Source organism: Taudactylus pleione, unplaced genomic scaffold, assembly GCF_031769625.1.
Source record: "Taudactylus pleione unplaced genomic scaffold, aTauple2 ptg000230l, whole genome shotgun sequence".
NCBI classification, from domain to species: Eukaryota; Metazoa; Chordata; class Amphibia; order Anura; family Myobatrachidae; genus Taudactylus; species Taudactylus pleione.
Window position 1 is genome coordinate 6025472 of NW_028284632.1, and position 19732 is coordinate 6045203.

Here is a 19732-nt window from a genome sequence, read left to right on the forward strand (position 1 = left end):
TGGGATCCACATTCTACAGTATCCACACATTCCCAAGAAGGTACGAATTTGCTGTTGGTTCTGCGGCAGTGTCATGTTTTGTATGGCCTGGGTTCTGTCATTTGTGAGATGTCGTAACCCCTGAGTTAGGCCCAAATACTTTACTCTGGATTGGCATGGCTGTAGTTTGTCCTTAGCAACCTTATGTCCTGTGTGCGAGAGGTGAAGCAAAAAAAGTTTAGTATAATTTAAACATGACATAAACGAATCAGAACATAGCAATAAATCATCCACATATTGGATTAGAAGAGACCCATTGGCAGGTTGAAAAAATTGTAAACAGTCGTGCAATGCCTGGGAGAAGATACTGGGGCTGTCTATGAAACCCTGGGGCAATCATGTCCATGTGTATTGTACACCCCTATATGTGAAAGCGAAAGGGTACTGACAGTCAGGATGAAGAGGTACAGAGAAGAAAGCAGAACAGAGGTCAATGACAGTGAAATGGGTTGCATTTGGTGGGATCTGCATAAGAATGACAGCTGGATTTGGCACTATGGGAAATTGGCTTTCTACCACCTTATTAACACCTCTAAGGTCTTGTACCAGCCTGTAACCCCTCCCACCACTCTTTTTCACCAGGAAGATGGGACTGTTGGCTAGACTAGCTGTACGAACTAAAATTCCCTGTTGTAATTATCGTTCAATTATTGGATAAACTCCTAATTCTACCTCCTGTTTTAGTGGGTACTGAGGAATTTTTGGAGCTTGCCTACCGCTTTTTAAGTTTACCATTACAGGGCTTACGTTTTCCATTAATCCAGTGTCCTGTCCGTCCTTGGTCCAAAGTGAATCTGGAATTTGGGATAACATTTGATCTACCTGAGATGGGTTTCCATTTACACTGGTAGAGTGATACATTATCCTTTGGGGAGTGTCCAACATATCCCTCACCTCATGCGCAACTCTCTCTGGGATATCTAGAAATACACCATCAGGGGTGCAATATATGACACATCCCATCTTACATAACAAATCTCTTCCCAGTAGGTTAGTAGGAGCAGCAGCAGCCAGAAGGAAAGAATGCCTGGTATGCAACGACCTGATAGTAACCTCTGTGGATTTTGTTAAAGGATAATGTTGCACTTTACCCATTACGCCCATTGCTGGTACTGTCTTGTTGGTTACCTGTAAATTAATGGGAGATTTTATCACTGATCTGGTCGCCCCTGTGTCTACAAGAAAAGGATATTTAGTATCAGCTACATCAACCATCATGACTGGCTCTTCCCTAGTACCTCCCATTAACCTGACTATCTGTAGACTACAGGTATGACCTGACCCCTAGCGTTGGCTCCCACTCTTCAATAAAGCATTAACGGCCGCGATTGGAGCTGGTGCCTGTTGGACAGTTGCTGGTCTCTGTGCATATTCCTTATGGGGATATCCAGGTTTTCCCTTTTTTCGGGGTCCTACCCTTTTTGCCGTACAGTTTCTACTTACATGTCCTGGCTGGTTACAATTAAAACACGTTTGGATGAAGAAAAGGGTTGTTGATTGGATGAAGAAAAGGGTTGTTGTGCGACTTGTGCAGAAGGAAGAGGTGGTGGGTACTAGTAAGGATATTGAGGGAAAGGATATGATTGGGGATATGTAGTTTGTGGATAGTATGGGACTTGTGGTTGTGCAGGGTAAGTGGGATAGGGTTGTGTTTGCAGTGGTGTGGGACTAGTGAGGGCGTGTTACTGTTCAGGTGTGTGTGTGGGTGCAGGTGTATCTGCTGGCTGTGATGTTACCGTCATTCTTTCCAGAGCTTGAATACTGACAGCCATTAGTTTCTCGCTCTTGGTCTCTCTCTTCTTTGAGATGTTTTTATCATGTTCTATGGTGGATTCTATGAGGGTATCTATTGTGACTCCCCTCCAGCCAGGCTGTGAGGTCTGAACCCGGGTTTTTGGGTTCTCATTAAGGCCATCCATGAGTATGGTGACAATCATTTCCCTGTGGTGAAGGCTATCTTTAATATCCTCTAACCCAGTGTACTGGGTGATAGCCTGCAGAGCCCGGTCGCAATAATCTTCTGCAGAATCACTCTTCTTTTGCTTTATGGTGAAAATTTTGTTCTAGTTAACTACTACTGGAAAATATATACCCAATTGAGTTATAATGCGGGAAATATTACCTTGGTTTACATGGTCTGTTAAAGGAACGTCACCATCCAAAACACAATCCGTGATAAATTTTGTCACGTCGATATTGTGTGGTAAACAGGCCCTTAACACCACCATGAGAACTACCCAAACTTCTCAAAAATCTTTGACATTTGGCTAATTCCTTTTTGGGATCAGGGAAATCATTTATAATGGAATTTAGCTCTGCTCTTGTCCTAGGACAATGCATTACCACATCCCTTGTAGGTACAACTCCGTTTGCGTCCGCATTCCCATTCGGAACAGTGATTGTCCGAATGGGATGCAGACTGGCCGCAGTACCATCTTTGACCTTATTACCTGGCTGGGGGTTTAATCTGTTGCTGCAACATATAGTATTAACAACTTCCTCCACGGGTGCAGAGGAGTTTAACACTTCCCGTGCTGTTACAGCTGGAGATGGTGGCACCACTTGAGCTTGTCGTGGTGTCGCATCTAACATGTGCACAGCATGGGAAACGGCAGACATAACAATAGGCTCATCATCCACATCATAAACATTTTCTTTATGGTTACTTAAAAGAGGGTACAAGTTGCTTGTTACATTTTTATGAGTTTTTTTCATGACTGTGGGGTAGAGGGTGTGGAGGGTGCGCTCGCCCTATGGGTGTAATGCTGGAGTAATAGTGTGTTGTGGTCTTTTGTGTTCGATGTTGTGTGTGGAGTGATGGGGTGTAGGGAGGGAAGGGGGTCTAATGGACTGGAGGTGGTGGGTGAGGAAATGAAGACAGAGGCAGAAATGGGGGCCAAAGGGTTTATTGGAAAAAAACAGTACTAATCCTGTTCGGTCCCAGGCACCCAGGTGGGGTGAGCGATCCACTTGGGGGTGTGCGTGGGTGGAGACTGGGGAGGTGAGTGGACCCCTTTTAGGGGGCTCCTTTCCATGCAGTTCAATAGACCGGCACGTTACCCCTGCTGGACCTTTGGTCAACAGTCTTAGGATGTCTCGGGGGGAGGGGAGTGGTGGGTTGGCAGCGGGTCTGGCGGTTGAGGATGTACACCCTGGTGGCCATCCAGCGCAGGGGTATAAGTCTCGGAGTCACTTACCAACCGGTAGGATTTGTTGGTGAAAAAGGCTTGGGCTGCTGGTAGCTGGTGTTAGTTTCCTTTTGCAGATGCGGTGTTGGATGGCTGCTGCGGTGTCAGCAGTTGGAGGAAGCTCTGTGTGTGGTAGTGGCTTGCTGGTGCACTGTGGGGCTTGGTGCACCGCGTTGCTGGCGTTCTGTTCCCGCTGCCTGGTGGGTGCCTGCTGGTGTGGATCGCTTAGGGATTGCAGCTGGACGAACAGCTGTGAGTGGAGCTGGTGTTGGTTGCTCCCAGGGGCGGTGCGTGGTCGCCTGGGTCTAGCAGGTGGAGTGGTGATCAAGAGGGGTGCGAAGGGCTTTGTTAGGTGTGATGCCCAGCGCGGCCCTGCGGGTGGTGGGTAGAGAGGGTTCTGGAAGCATCCAACGCGTTTCGGCAGGGGCTCTGCCTTCTTCTTCTACCTCCTTGAAGAAGGCAGAGCCCCTGCCGAAACGCGTTGGCGACCCCCTACATTCTGACACCACAGCCAGCTTACACCAGAGCTCTTCATTCCTGCGGAGAACTCGGTCGAGCCTTGCTGCTTTACGGTCCATAAGTTGCGAACGCATGTTCCGATCTTCACACCGAATATACCAGAAAGCTGTGGATAAAGTGCAGATCAGTATAATACGAAACATGTATTAAACCTTAGATACCAAACAGTCTTTATTTCACAGCATTTGTAATAAATTAATAAAACTTGGATCTTTTACTTTATAGCTATGGAACCTTTTGTGTAAGTGTGCATTATGTAAGTATTAGGGATATAAGAAAAGATGCTAGTTAGGTTTATCTGATTTGGGGCAGATGTGCATGCATGCAGCTAATAAACAGCGTTCGCATGCAGGATATTGTGCATTCGCTACTGTGCGTCATGTGCGGTGTTTATGCATGAGATTCTATTTATGATGGATTTAACATATATATATATAACACACACACACACATATCTCATTCCTTACTAACAGTTTCAAACTGTAATGCAAATGTGTTATGGGCAGTGAGCTTCATGTCAAACAAGGTGGAGACCCCCAGCTATGAAGCTGGGGCCATTCTGTCTGGGAGTGAGACTAAAACCTGCTTAGGATTCAGACAAATTCAATTGTGTAGATCAATGTCTGGGTTATATTACAATTGCCACAACTATACTTGTCTATATACAGAGATTCCCAATTTGTATGTAAAACACTCACAGTATTCTGGTGTATTGCTATTCTATTTACTTTTCTCAGGAGGCTGTTTTTCTAGTTGTTTTGGTGTTTCTCTATGCAAGGTTGTCCACAGAATGGGCCTGTCATGGCTTCTAAAAAGATTATCAAAAACATTGCCATCTGTACTTAGCTCGTGAGCTGTAACTTAAAATGGCGCTGGTCACAAAATGGCGTCTTGAAGATTCTTGTTTCTAAAATGGAGTCTAGCTGCCATTCGCAAGATGGTGTCGCGCACACTAATTTTTTACACTGATTCCGTCTCAGCCACTAATCCAGCTTCGACAACTAGATTTCCCAATATTACTGCCACACAACACTAGGGGGCCCAGTATTACTAGGATTAATAATATTACTGTCCCACAACACTAGGGGGCTCAGTATTACTAGGATACATTGTATTACTGCCACACAACACTAGGTGGCCCAGTATTACTAGGATACATAGTATTACTGCCACACAACACTAGGGGACCCAGTATTACTAGATTTCCTAATATTCCTGCCACACAACACTAGGGGACCCAGTATTACTAGATTTCCTAATATTACTGCCACACAACACTGGGGACCCAGTATTACTAGATTTCCTAATATTACTGCCACACAACACTAGGGGGCCCAGCATTACTAGGATTGCTAATATTACTGCCACACACACTAGGGGACCCAGTATTACTAGGATTCCTAATATTAAGGTCACACAACACTAGTTGGCTCAGTATTACTAGGATTCCTAATATTACTGCCACGCACACTAGGGGACCCAGTATTACTAGGATTCATAATATTACTGCCACACACACTAGGAGACCCAGTATTACTAGATTTCCCTATATTACTGCCACACAACACTAGGGGGGCCAGTATTACTAGGATTCCTAATATTACTGCCACACATCACTAGGGGACCCAGTATTACTATGATTCTTAATATTACTGTCACACAACACTAGGGGGCCCAGTATTACCAGGATTCCCAGTATTACTGCCACACAACAATAGGGGATGCAGTATTACCACACAATACTAGGGTGCAGAGATTAGTAGGATTACCTACTGAAATGCAAATGCACTTACATGAGCATATGGACCTGTGTTCAACTGTGCATAAGTCCCTTGCTCTTTAAAGTGAAATCCAATATTCCTATATTTCCCCATGTAATCTCTGCTGTCCATGACTCTTACTGTCACTTTGTCAATCACGTGTAATATTTTTTTTTCTTATATATCTGTCACAATAGCTATTGTGTTTTTCCATTGCACTCTGTACTCTTGCACAACAAATGTGACTAGTCAGGAATTTGCAAAACAAGTTACATAGCTGAATGTGGCTGAGGTCAGGCTGTCGTATGTTGTATTATTAATATCATGGGATACAACAGAAACATTCCTAGCTTCAGGCACTGGAGAAACATTAGAAAATGTGTCATTTAAACTGTTAACATTTATTTTATGTTTTGTGTGTTTTTTTTTTTCAATTATTTTTATGTTGTCCATTACAACCATTTGTGATACTGATAAACTGGAGACCACACCAGACACTGACATGGAGAAACAGCACAATAAAGATGATGGGAAGGGACTACACTCCTGCACAACCCCCTTTGTCAAACCCTATGAAAGTCAATTATATTTGTCCTATGTATTGACAGGGGCACTAACCATTGCATCACACTTACCTACTCATTCGGAATTTACGGGAGACTTGCACATTTTGAGAATCTCTCACAAGACACTAGACTAGCCTCCTGAATCCTGACCACTTCACTAAGAAAGTAGGCTGCCGGCCACCTGATGGCGCTATTCAAGGTGAAACGCGTCAATACAGCTCTGCTACCTACTGCACAATGGCGTAACTCATGGCATTGTTCAACGAGGTTCATGGCCACGATGATGCGTTTCACAGCACACCCCTTCCACCTGGATGTCCATTCAGGGATCTGTAAAAGGTAGGCTAGTATGATTTCTACTAAACGCTTCCAAATTTGAACATTGTTTGCACAACAAGTACCATAGTGTCTTTCCATTCTAAAGGGAAGTTTTGGTCCTGTCATCATGCAATATCAACAGGGACCACCCCCCCATTGATTGGTAAGTCTATGTACTTGCATGAGATGGATATGCTAGGTAGCTCATGCAGGACATTACTAATAGATTACATGTATGCAGATGATTGCTGTTTTAATCACCATTACAACCACTGTGTACTGAATCTATGTTGATGAAAATAGGGGAGTCCTAATTGAGAATCTGGTAACTTCTAACAGTTACTAAAATAACACAAGGAAAATGAAATATAAAACAGGTAAGAAAACTTACCCTGATTGTATAAAGACCTTTAGTAAAGTGCACATGTGGTATGCCTATAATATTTCAGAGTAATTTATGCATTTTATGCAGGAGAGGAAATCATGGCAAATCGTGGCAACAATTATATAGAATGATGTATAATCCAACGGGGTTGGGCACTGTTCTGGACACTATTTCCCAAAACTCCAAGCTGACTTGCCATAGATATAATCACGAAGAACAGCACTCACACATCTTATATGTCCCAAATGTACTGATTTAGATGGGGCAGTCCTGTTTCTTTGGGATTGTGTTGCAGGGTCACCGCCCAGAGGTTGAACACTTTTTCTAAAATGATATCACCATGGTGATCTGGAGATGCTGATGTGTGTGGCAATTTAAGAGTAGGCAGCATCCTACAGTAATAGACACGCCCCTGGGGTATGTGACACCCCCCCATCTATTATGACCACACCTCACTTAAACTGACATGGTCAGGCTCACTTGTGCCGATCCCAGCCAGAAGAGGCAAATGTTGTGAGATATGCTAACTTGTATTTTTACCATGACAAAGATATTATAAAAAACACATTTGTATATATCAGGATAGAAAACTCACATGAACATCATTGATGGGGGTCACATCCTGTCAAATGCAGCCTGTGCCCCCGCCCCTATCACTAAGGAGGAACATGACTAAAACCAAACAATATAAATATTAAATATATCATGAAATGTATTGAAAATCCAGCATTTTGTTACGTAATTATTAATTTTGCAGGTTGTAATCATGTATCTACTGTATGCCATTTTTTTTCTGTGTCTGTCTAATATTGTTCACTGTACTATATACATATGTAATCATGTATGAGAGAAGAGGTGCGGATAGACAGAGGAGACAGTGGGCAGGTACCCAATAGAAATAAATCAATTTAATTTGCATGCCCCTTGAGTCTTGGGAACTAAGGGCCTAATGCAGACCCACTCGCGAGCGCATAGTACTCGCAAGCGGGTCGATGGTCAGCCAGTGCGCACGCGCGAGCCCCGGAGCGAGTGAGAACCACTCGCTCCAGGGCTCGCTACAAAACGGGGCGGCTGTCGATGTTGATCGACAGCTCGCCCCGTTTTGTAGGCGGGGAGGGGGTTGGCTGGACAAAAGGAGGCGTTCCCGATGGAAAGCCTGCCATTTGTGGGCGGCCCTACTGACATCATTCATGATGTCAGTAGTGAACTTCCTGCTCTATTAGAGCAGGAAGTTCACTCGGGCTTGCGGGAACCGAGACCCTACCACAAGGATCTCGGCGAAAGCCTGATGGTCGCGATAATCACGACCATCGCCAGTCCACTCGCAAAAGCTGTGGGTGATCACCCACAGCTATGTGAGCGGCCTGGAGGCAGATTTTTTTTTTTTTTTAAATCCGCCCTGATTCAGAGCGAGCGCTCGCAAATAGCGATCGCCTCTGAATCAGGCGCTAAAACAATATTTGTCTTTAGCCAGATTGTATAGGTATAATAATGGTATAATCCAGTATGAGCTCATACAGTGTTGGACAACAATGCATTTTGCAGCTTTTTATTCTGCAAAAACTGTCTATTTTCCCTGCACATGAGTACATATGCTCCCGCTGTTTGCTGGAGTAAAGAGATACCATTTGCCAGGCATGCCGAACACGACGCATCGCAGGCAGCTCTGAATAGCTGGCAATTTTCCCGTTTTTTTGCAGCGCATTTTACATTTGTATATAGCGTCCGACTCAGCCTGAGCGATCACTATTAGCATGTACTATTTTATAGCTAAGACATGTGGTTTGATTCATTTTGTCAAAGAAAATTATGGCTGAAAATATAACTTTTTGTGCAGGTCCCTGGTCTCATAAACGGCATGGCGGTCTTTCTACTTTTTTTTATTAAAAACCCACTCAGAAGTGTTGCTGTGAAAAAATTTTTTTTTTATATTGGCCCACAAATGTTTAGTTATCACTTTTACATGTTTCACTAGGCATTTTTACAGTTATGTTTATTTTGTATTTACTGTATGTGATTGTATTTTATTTTTTTTGCATTTGGTTTCTTTTTACATTTCTGCATCATACTGGCCAATAGATTTAATAAAAAAAAAAATAATAAATTGATTGACAGGTGTGACCCTACAACAGTTTATGAGTAGACAGCCCAAAATGTTGACGACTTTGATGACTGCCGGCTAGAGCCGGTACAGTCAAGTGGTTCTGTTTACAATGTAACCAAAAGTTTGTTACAATTAAATATGCACAGTTTATTATACAGAGTAATTATGATTCTTTACTGTGACAGAGTGCAATATAAATGCAGAAGGTAAAGAATAACCTTTAATCTCTGTATCTCTGTGCTTTACTCCCTCTTTACATTGTGTATACATAAGTGAACACTGCATTTCTCTGTGTAAACACTATGTAAATCTGCTAATACAATCTACATTAGCATCTAGAACTGATGTTAATGCGCTTTGACAAATACATGCATTATGTTGATCTTTGTGTTTTTATATTGTCACTCACCACAGGATCTGCACTGGATATACAACATCAGTCTCTTCATATAAACTAACCACAGACTCATGTGTCTTGGAAAAACACTTAGCAGCTATGTCATCTCGCTGATATTTATGCAGTAGCTGGGAGCTATGTCTGTCATGTTTGCTGGTTTGTTTAAACGGAACAATGTACTGATCACTTAATTAATATTTTATATTATGATTTTTACTTAATGCTGCTTAAAATGTGGGTTCTCTTATGTGGCCATGTGCCCCTTTGGAGAAGAATACTATATAAATAAAATTAATATTATTATTATGCCTGAAGATTGTTGTATGATATTATTATTATAATAATATTTTATTTATAAGATGCCACAAGGTTTCCGTGGTGCCGCACAAGGGGCACACTCTAGTGCGCTGTCGGCAGCAGGTCTGAGAGGAGGTGGCCCGTGACGGAGACTGCACACGGGCCCCCTCCTACTCATGAAAGGCCCCTGTGCTGGGTACACACTTAACGATATGTACCCAGCCGATGTGTCGTGCGGCAGGTCCCAACACGGGTGCGTACACACTTGCCGATGCCGGGAGAAACGCTGGGGCCATGCTGCAAACTGGAGCGTGGATCGTCAGCGACATAGCGTGTGCACACTGCCCAATGTGGACGATATGTGATCCAATCCTACCGGATAGGACAACATATTGTCTGGTGTGCAGTGTGCACTCGGCTTAAGTGTTGCCACTAGGATTTTGATTACAAGACTGTATTTGTATTTGTACACGGCACTTACCTCACTTTTGTGTGTTATGTTTATGTATGATGTTCAGTTTTATGTGCTTGTTTGATAAATGTAAGTATCCTTGTTACACATGTTTCCAACTTGACATTATGAAGGTTAATAATATCCATATATCCGAGTAAGCCATGACCACAACACTGTTCACCACGATGTGAATGTTACAGCCTTGCTACTCCATTGTTCAATCGCCCACTGTACCCTCAATAGTTGCTTAGATACAAGATTTTTGTAATTTTGTATATTTGTTTTGTTTGAAAAAAATCTGAAATAAAGTAAAAAGATTTCTGAAAAAAAAAAGCAACAAAACAAAACCCAAGGTGTTTTTGCGCAGTGAACTGCAGCTCTCTGGATGTATTTTGCTTTGTGCACCAGTTTCTGGGATTTTGAAATCCCACTGTCTGGCAGCAATATTCTACAGACAAAGGCCCTGATTCAGAGCCGGACGCTCTGACCAGAGCGCTCGCTCTGAATCAGGGCCCACCTCCATAAATATGGAGCGTCCTCCTGGACGCTCGTATAGCTGTGGGTCACCACCCACAGCCTATACGAGCGTGCAGGATGATGGTCGCGATGGTCAAGACCATCGCGACCATCGCCAGTGCGAGCAGAAGCCTGCGGTTGAGTTTCTCAACCGCAAGGTCAGGAGTGATTTTGGCTCTATCAGAGCCAAAATCACTCCCACTGGCATCACTAGTGATGTCAGTGGGGCCGGCTTCAGACGGTAGGCGTTCCCTTGGGAACGCCTCCGTCTGGCAGGCACGCCCCCGGCACGCCCACCAAAGGGGGCGTGCTGTCAATCAACATCGACAGCACGCCCCCTTTGATCAGACACAACGAGCGAAGGAAAGTCCTTCGCTCGTCGCGTCTCGCGCATGCGCACGACGGAGCTCCCTCCGTCGTGCGCATGCGCAGTGCACACCATCGACCCACTTGCGAGTGGACAGCCGCTCACGAGTGTGTCTGAATCAGGCCCAAAGTCACTTAAGGAGCATACACACGGTCAGATCTGTCAGATGAACGATTTGAACAATTTTATCAAAGATTTGAACGATTTGAACGATTCTTGACTGCATTAAACTGAATGGAATCATCCAAGTCTGACTGCAAACACATCAGATGTCAGATATCGTTATCTGACCATCGGGAACACGCATCGTTCAAATCGTTCATCTGACAGATATGTCAGATTTTCCTTCAGATATGAACGATTGAATGATTTTTAAAATCATTATCGTTCAGATCTGAAGAAAAATCTGACCGTGTGTATGTTCCATTAAATCATATCCCTTCCCCATTCTGCTGTATGCTCTGGACAACAGCTGAACCTATTGGATTTGTATGCCTGCTTGTATGCATTGATTTGATGCCACATGATTGGTTCATGAGATATTTACACATTAATGAGCAGGTGAATTTGAAGATATAATTGACTGCCGAAGTACTAATTTCAATAACCCTACATCAATACATACAAATGTATGTGAATAAGCCATAGCACTAGTGGTGACCTATATCAACCATTTACCTGGATGCTAGTGATTTCTTTGTGGAACTACCTTCACTCAGTACCATACTCCAATCTATGACATAGGAGACGCCTTCTGCAGGGGTAATCTCCCGTGTCTTCTAAAGAGACATTTACACTGTATTGAACCAGTCTGCAATATATGTTTGTTTTTATTTTCTTTTTTTCTGTGTGTGGTTTTTTATCTAATTTTAGATTTACATGTCTACTTTTATTGTTGCATATTTACATGTAATAAATTGTTTACATAGCACTTTTTGTCTGGTTTAGTCAGAGTTCTGGAATATACTGTTGGGTCAACAGATATACATACCATTTATCGACATCAGATCCAGATTTCTGTGTTATCTATCTATCTATCTATCTATCTATCTATCTATCTATACATGCCCCTGCTCACATTTGCTCTTACTATTAGTGTCTTGGGGAGACAAGTGTTGAAAGCTTCAATCCACCGCCCTACCGCCAAAATGCAGATTATGTAAACATCATTTTTCTCATTTATAATAATATATTTAATAATATGTGCATTTAGGTTTTCCTGAAATACGAACACACCCGAACTTAGGGGTTCCAAGTGGAATCGAGTCAAAGTTCGAAATCACTTTGCAGTTCGGAGTCGAACCGAGTCCCGGTTTGGTTCTGCTGTCAGTTCGGAACTCCGATTTAAAAACCGAACTCAGGTTTGGATCGCATGTAAACAGGTCCAAATTACATGATTTTAGCTGTTTTATCGATTTTTCTCTATCGATTTTTAAGGACTCCAAAACCGAATCCGAACCAAAACACTTGAGGGTGGTTTTGTCAGAAACCAAAACACGATAATGAATAAATAGAACCAAAACCAAAACACGGGAGCCCGTGCACATCTTTAACATGTATTGTGTAGCATAGTCCCCTATACGGTAATGCTAGTGTTAAAAAAAGAAGTGTAATTAACAGAGAATTTGTCAACATGGTCTTTAAATTGCATTTTTTCTTTACTGAATGTCTCCATCCAATTGCCTTTGACTTAAACCTAACAGTGAGCCATTTATGGGCCCTGGGTAGAATGTTACATCCATTATGTCTCCTGTTTTATTACTTAGTAAAGGTGTATCTTAGTAACTCCAAGGTCAATCTGTTGTTAAAATACCAAAGTTAAGGAAATTATACTCTCACACTGTAAACAGTAAACTATGTTTGCAGATATAATTGCTTAATGGTTCTAGGTGAATATCAGGAGTCAGAAAAGGGAAGAGAGACATGCGTAGAGGAACAGTGTACAAGTAGAACTTTTTCTCACTGGAACTGTATGTTATGCTGTAAAGATGACCCATTTAGAAGGTTTTCTTTACTCTTTCACGATGCTTAAAAACCAATAAATAACCTCTGAACGTTACATAAAGAAACAGTTCCTGCACATTTCTGTTCAGAGGATTTGCTCGGTACTTTAGAATGTAAGCTCTCACGAGCAGGGACCTCTTCCCTCGTGTGCTTCTCTTTACATTTTCTTCTACTCCTTACTCCCCATAAGGGCACCTAACACATGACTGCCAACTCCCGGCTGCTTATTGTGAGTGCTTTAATCGCTATTGCAGCAATGTATATAAATCCTGTCCTTGTCTTGCACTGTAATGTACTGTAAGTTACTTGTTTCTTGTTCACTTATTAGTTCTATGTACTATGTAAGGCGCTGCGGAACACTTGTGGCGCCATATAAATAAAGGATAATAATAATAATAATAATAATAATAATAATAATACTTCTTTGCATTACTGGGCAAAAAAAAGGAACCAGTTCTAAAAAGGTACCAAAAGTGAGGGATCACGGATCAGGGACACGATGAGGGATGTGCGTCCTGTGCCGCTTCCCAGGGTATAAGGCCTAAGGGGCAAGCATTGTCGCTGCCCTAATGGCAACCTTTTCCGTATTGCCCAGTTCATTGACAGCAGAAGCAACCCACTACATAGAAATACGTAGGGGGCATCGTTCGAATTCGTCCGGCACACATCTTTCCTATTCCTCCAGCACTTCCTTGTAAAGTACACGGGGCGATGGGAGTGCCGACCCAGGGCGTCTCTGCATCCTGCTACGGCTCTGGCAGAGATGGGCAATTATTTCATCAATATATTACCCTCGCAGAGTTCACAGCTCCTATATTATGCACTGCCTTGCAACTCTCTTATCTATTTATTACCAGTTATTTATATAGTGCATACATGTTCTGCAGCGCATATTTGTCCATTCACATCAGTCCCTGCCCTAGTGGAGCTTACAATCTAAATTCCCTACCACATGCTCACACACTTACACATTATGATTCCTTTTGTTGGGACTCCATTAACCTACGTATATTTTTGGAGCATGGGAGGAAACCGGAGCACCCGGAGGAAACCCTATGCAAGCACAGGAAGAATATAAAAACACAGTTAGAGCCGTAGGGAGTAACAAGGCAGTGTGGATCATTACCAACTGTTTGCCTTTCTCATTACTGCTTATAGGTTGAGGTGGGATGATAGGCAATGGGTCGGAACCAGTTGCCTGGCGGGGCCACATATGTCGTATGTGCTCTAGAGCACTGGTCGGGGAACAGGGGTAAATTACCCCAAATGGGGTAAAAATGAAATTCCTAGGGGTAATGGACAGGCAGCCGGGCATGCATATTAATCATTGCATGCCCGGCTGTCCATCCATTACCCCCAGGAATGGAGGTCACTGGCGCCGGGTGCGGCGCCAGTATCCTCCAGCCCGGCGCCGCAGGGAGGCTGTAAGCCAGACGCCCGCTGAGATTTTATTACCAGCGGGTGCCCGGCGCCTTCCATGCAGCACTGCATTAGCTGGAGGCTGGAGTTCTCTTCTGAACTCCAGCTTCAGGCTCTCCCCATGCGTACTGTGGGAGAGAAGTCATGATGTTTCTCCCATAGTTCCGAGGAGCTGGCGGGCGGACAGGATGGCGGTGGATGCAGGAGCTGGGATTAAGGCAAGTGTTTTTTTTTCTTTGTAAAAGCGGCACTACAGGGGCACTATATGGGGGCACTACTAAAATGGCCATTATATGGTGACACTGCTAAAGGGACATTATATGGGGGCACTGCTACAGGGGAATTTTATGGGGGCTCTACTACAGGGGCATTATATGGGGGCTCTACTACAGGGGCATTATATGGGGGCTCTACTACAGGGGCCCTATATGAGGGCACTACTACAGGGGCCCTATATGAGGGCACTACTTGAGGGCACTACTACAGGGGCCCTATATGGGGGCACTACTACAGGGGCACTACTACAGGGGCATAACTACGGGGGCACAACTATGGGGGCACAACTATGGGGGCACTACTACAGGGGAATTATATGGGAGCACTACTATATGATTTTCTTCCCTTCAAATCAAGGGGGTAACGTCGGTGTAACTAAATATATTTTGGGGTAAAAGGCAAAAAGTTCCCTGACCCCTGCTCTAGAGTGTGGAAGTAGAGAGATAGGAAAAGCAAATTTTACTTTTCTAAAAAGTCTGAAAATAAGTTACAGACTATGAGGAAGATGTACAGAGAGGTGATAAGTGTCAAATGCACTTTATTACAACCATCATCATGTATGAAAGCAGATACTGTAGAGTTTCTCTCAGAACTGTTGATATGTGTGTACTATTCTGTGATGTACACAAGATGATAATTAGTGGACATCAGCGGAAATAACTTTTGGAGCACAACAGCCATAGAGACTTAACCATGAGTTTTATTTATTGCACAGTAATAGTACAGCCGTACTCACAGATACACATATGGGTAGTGGAGATGAAGCTGAGCATATAGTAGACCAGCAAGTCATGTGCTGTAGGCACTGGCAGCAGGATTTGTAGAATTCCCCATAGAGCCAAAATGGTACCCGCCATGTACTGCTGTGGTGATCAAACACAAGATGGCACCCCGCATGCGCAGACTAAGGTATGGTGGCCATCTTGGTTAGGTATGGGCAAATGCTTCAGGTGTGAAGCAATATAGAGGGAAGAACCTCCACATGACTGGTGCTCTGATTTTACTATATGTTCATCTTGAAGGAAAGAACTACTGGTTCCTACTCCCCTTGCTAACAGGTTTCTGCTGGTGGTCTATGTAATGAGCCAGTGCAATGTTGAGTCATTGGTGTGATGTGGTTGGAAATTAGAGGGAGGTTTCAATCAAAGTGCAGATCTGATGCCTGTTTCTGTGCTCCTGTTTTATTCCTCTGCACCCAATTAGTATTAATCCGGTTGGGTGATAAAAACACCCAAAGTACAATAATTGTTTAATTTCCCTGATGTGACCAAAACTGCATTGTGTCACAAACTATCAGGTGGATAATGAATGCAACTTGTATTTGGGGATTGACGAGACCTATTTCTGGTTTTAGGTGTGGAGTCTAATGTGCCGACGGTATTCACCAGGGACCCCTCACAAGAAGGTATGGACTGGGCTGCATCCAACACACAGGTCTCGGCACCTGTATAGGGGAACCTCAGGCTAGGTTCCCCTATACAGGTGCTGATAAACTCTGGATGGAGCAGAGAATACTTTCAGCGTAGTCAACAGCCCGGGTCAGAACCAAACGGACAAGATGGTACCAGGGAGCAGACATATGCAGGTCATGGAGGATAGCCAAAGTCAGAACCAGATTAATATACTGTATGCAGTACAAGGAGTTAGACGAAAATCGGAGTCACAAACAAGCCAAAGTCAAGATCAGGTAACAGGATATTAACTGGAACGCTGGAGTAAGGTAATGGAGCCTGTTACAGAGCCGCCGGGGGGAGAGAGCAGTTGACAGCAGATGCCGGGGATCTCCCATCTGCTGTCCTTCGCTAGCCTGGACCCCAGCGCCGCTAGACCCGGTAAGTGGCTGCATAGTGACATTACCCTCCCTTCTATGGGTGGGCACCGAACACCCCACAAACGGCTTGCCAGGGAACTTTTGATGAAACTTTCGAAGGAGTTGAGGTGCATGAATATCTGAGGCCTTATCCCAACAATGTTCTTCCGGATCGTATCCTTTCCAATCCACCAGGAATTGAACTGAACCTCGGGACATTCTGGAGTCCAAAATCTGTTTAACTTCATGCTCCTCTTGGTGATCCACTGGAATCACAGAGAGAGGTTTGCAATATCTCGAAAAATCTATTGAACACCAAAGGTTTGAGGAGAGAGACATGAATCACGTTGGGAATCCTGAGAGTACCAGGAAGTTTTCACATTTTTGCAACCTGGACTATAGGTAATATTCAGGTTAAAACGATAGAAAAACAGCGACCATCTGGACGGGCGATAATTCAGGACATGAGCAGTTTTGAGATAAGTGAGATTCTTGTGATCTGTATAAACCGTCACAGGAAATTTTGCCCCTCCCAGCAGATATCTCTATTCTTGCAAAGCCAGTTTAATGGCTAGTAACTCTTTAACCCCAACTGCATAGTTCTTCTCTGATGCAGAAAATTTATTGGAAAAGAAACCACAAGAGTACCATTTGCCCCCTTCCTCATTCTGGGACAAGACCGCCCCAACACCAAGTTTAGAGGTGTCCAGTTCTAGGGAAAAAGGTTGATCAAAATTGGGTTGTCTCAGAATGGAAGCTGAAATAAAACACTGCTTTAATTTAACAAATGCTTCCTCTGCATCCTGAGGCCAAACCCTGGTGTCCTTGCCCTTCTTGGTGAGTGCAGTGATAGGGGCTGCAATAGATGAATAGTTTCTGCTAAATTGACGATAAAAATTGCAGAAACCAAGGAAACGTTGTATTGCCTCTAGTCCTGTCGGACGCCGCCAACTGACGATGGCAGAAATTTTCTCTGGATCCATCTGGAGACTTGAACCTGAAAATATGTAACCCAGGAACTTCAACTCTGTTTGGTCAAAGGATCATTTCTCTAATTTGCTGTAAATCTGAATAGCGTGAAGCCGGGATAAGACTTCACAGACGTGCTTGCGATGACTTGGAAAATATCAAAATATCATCAAGATATACTACTGCATACTGGTACAAGATGTGGTTCATGAACTTATGAAAAACCGCAGGTGCGTTGCTTAACCCAAAAGGCATGACCAAATACTCGTAGTGCCCATCTTGAGTGTTAAAGGCAGGCTTCCATTCGCCCCCCGATCGGATTCTAATCAGATTGTAGGCCCCGCAAAGAACTAGTTTAGTAAAGATCTTCGCACCTTTTTTTCGATTGAAGAGCTCCGATATTAATGGTAGGGGATACCGATCCTTGATAGTAATGGCATTCAAACCCGGGTAATCGATGTACAGTCTCAAGCCTCCATCTTTTTCTTGACAAAGAATAGACCAGCACCTGCAGGTGACTTGGATTCTCTGATAAATTAGAGTTTGAGATTCTCCTTGATATACAGCCATGGCCAAAAGTTTTGAGAATGACACAAGTATTGGTTTTCACAAAGTTTGCTGCTTGTTTTATTAGACCTTTTTGTCAGATGTTACTATGGTATACTGAAGTAAAATTACAAGCATTTCATAAGTGTCAAAGGCTTTTATTGACAATTACATTAAGTTTATAGAAAGAGTCAATATTTGCAGTGTTGACCCTTCTTTTTCAAGACCTCTGCAATTCGCCCTGGCATGCTGCCAATCAACTTTTGGGCCACATACTGACTGATGGCCACCCATTCTTGCCTAGTCAATGCTTGGAGTTTGTCAGAATTTGTGGGCTTTTGCTTGTCCACCCACATCTGAGGATTGACCACAAGTTGTCAACGAGATTAAGGTCTGGGGAGTTTCCTGCCCATGGACCCAAAATGTCAATGTTTTGCTACCGAGCCACTTAGTGATCACTTTTGCCTTATGGCAAGGTGCTCTGTCATGCTGGAAAAGGAATTGTTCATCACCAAACTGTTCTTGGATGGTTGGGAGAAGTTACTCTTGGAGGATGTTTTGGTACCATTCTTTATTCATGGCTGTGTTCTTAGGCAAAATTGTGAGTGAGCCCACTCCCTTGGCTGAGATGCAACCACACATATGAATGGTCTAAGGATGCTTTACAGGTGTTGGCACTTTTTGTACAGCACATAGCTTAATGTGAGCTCTTATGAGCAGGGCCCTCTTTCCTTATGTGCTTCTCCTTTACCTTACTTATACCATCATATACTTCCTGAAACTGTACCTAATCCATGGTTGCTGCTGCCCTGCTGCATATTTCAGTGTTATAATCGCGGATGCAGCATTGTTTATAAACAATATCCTTGTTCTGCACTGTTTTGTACTGTGTCACCTTTTTCTTGTTTTGCTCATTTGTAAGGTACTGCAGAACCCTTAAAGGATAATAATAATAATAGCTTGCAATAAGGTACACGGAGGTGTTGTCACTGTGGGAACATCGCTTAGCCTGCAATGAGAGGCATGGATGTGTTGGCACTGTGAGAATATCCTGTAGCTTACAATGAGATACATGGAGAACATGCAATAACACTGCAGCTCAAAACCAGACAGCGAGTGTATCAGAGTAGACACATGCACATACTTTAGATCATAAACAGGTGAAATAAGAACCACCAAATACAGTGGCGCGGAGTCTAAGACCCCTACTGGACTTAACCAGGGATCTCCGCAAGAGGATATGGACTTTACTCAGTGAAGATCCAGGTGGCGGGTATGTATGTGCTGCTGTTGAGGAGACCGAACACTGGAGAGCTTTTATGGGGAGTCTGCCTGGAAACATCGCAGATGGAAATGCGGGTATGGATGTGCTGCTGAGGAGACCGAACACCAGAGAGCTTCTATGGGGACTCTGCTTGGAAACATCACAGATGGAAATGCGGGTATGGATTTGCTGCTGTCGAGGAGACCTTACACTGGTGTTGAAACAACACTGGAAGCAAACAATACTGAAAAGTATAGTTCTGAAGCAGGAGCATCTATGTTAACACAATTGATATTCAGGCACTGGAGAAATGCACTGAGCTGGCTTTTATAGTGGTTGGCTGATAGTGCTGGAGGTTTGTGGTAACACTTCAGACGTTATATGTCATCTCTAGCTTGAGGCTGAGCCCTGCTGGGTTCTGTTGATGATTCTGATTGAGAAGGCCAGCAATCAGTGACCTGCTGAGTGTTTTGAAGCAGACCAGTCATGTCCATGACTGCTGGTACTGACATAGATAATTGTGTCTTAATGCCC

General features: G+C 43.5%; 1 long non-coding RNA gene across 1 annotated transcript in view; it reads right to left on the reverse strand.

Moving 5' to 3' along the window:
* Positions 1-3701: 3701 nt before the first annotated feature.
* Positions 3702-19732, reverse strand: part of LOC148516945 (uncharacterized) — a 46848-nt gene continuing 30817 nt past the window's right edge. Inside the window, exon 3 of the long non-coding RNA XR_015879337.1 lies at positions 3702-3852. This is a non-coding gene — a long non-coding RNA (uncharacterized LOC148516945). The remainder of the gene's footprint in view (positions 3853-19732) is intronic.